This window comes from Limulus polyphemus, unplaced genomic scaffold, assembly GCF_000517525.1.
Source record: "Limulus polyphemus unplaced genomic scaffold, Limulus_polyphemus-2.1.2 Scaffold701, whole genome shotgun sequence".
Taxonomy (NCBI): domain Eukaryota; kingdom Metazoa; phylum Arthropoda; class Merostomata; order Xiphosura; family Limulidae; genus Limulus; species Limulus polyphemus.
Window position 1 is genome coordinate 389,599 of NW_013666311.1, and position 1,044 is coordinate 390,642.

A 1,044-nucleotide genomic window follows, 5' to 3' on the forward strand; every position below is an offset into this window, starting at 1 on the left:
AATTCATTTTTAAGCCTTCTTGTTTTGTACATATCTTCAAAATTCTATGAACATGTGTGTGTTTTTTTGTGTTTCAGCATGAAATGTCTCGTAAGTTTAACTGCTCCATCTACAATAGTTGGGTTAAATCCTCTTTCAACTGCTATATGTTTCATTAAAAACAATTCATTTTTAAGCCTTCTTGTTTTGTACATATCTTCAAAATTCTATGAACATGTGTGTGTTTTTTTTTGTGTTTCAGCATGAAATGTCTCGTAAGTTCATCCCTGATGATCACATGGAAAACGTCGAATAATGTAAGAGTCAACATTTTAAAGGTCATAGATTGGCCTGAATTAAAAAGTTTTTAATGTATTTTAACATTGAGTATTATTTATTAATTATTTAAACAATATCAATAAAATAGGGTTTGAGGTTTACTTCAAACTTTATGTTACTATTGTTTTTAGATGTGTATGATTTAGAAACCAGACGATAATTATTCTATACAAATTGAGCAAAAACAATTAGAATCAGCATTCATTAATATTGACATTTTAAACAATAATTTTCCCCTTTATATGGATATTGAAACAACTTATTGAATTCATGCACGATATTACCTAAAAACATTCCATTTGGGCCCGGAATGGCCAGGTGGTTAGGGCACTCGACTCGAAATATGTGGGTCGCGGGTTCGAATCCCCGTCACACCAAACATCCTCGCCCTTTCAGCCGTGGGGGCGTTGTAATGTGACGGTCAATCCCACTATTCGTTGGTAAAAGAGTTGGCGGTGGGCAGTGATGACTAACTGCTTTCCCTCTGCTAAATTAGGGACGGCTAATGCAGATAGCCCTCGTGTAGCTTTGTGCGAAATTCATAACAAACCATTATATTTTTCTTTTAAAACGTTGTGACTGAAATCGTATTTTTAAGCACTGATCTCAATAATTGTAAAATATTTGATTGATTTGCCTCAAAAATGACGTGGAAGATGCTGAGCACCGACCAGGGATCAGTTTGTTGTGTTTTAGGTGAAAGGCTAACAAAAAACAAATCTTCAT

The 1,044-nt window shown here is 34.2% G+C and overlaps 1 long non-coding RNA gene across 1 annotated transcript in view; it reads left to right on the plus strand.

The window, feature by feature from the left end:
- The window catches only part of LOC111085897, a 95,656-nt gene extending 95,295 nt beyond the window's left edge, over nt 1-361 (plus strand). Inside the window, exon 4 of the long non-coding RNA XR_002610667.1 lies at nt 242-361. This is a non-coding gene — a long non-coding RNA (uncharacterized LOC111085897). The remainder of the gene's footprint in view (nt 1-241) is intronic.
- The last annotated feature ends 683 nt before the right edge of the window (nt 362-1,044 follow it).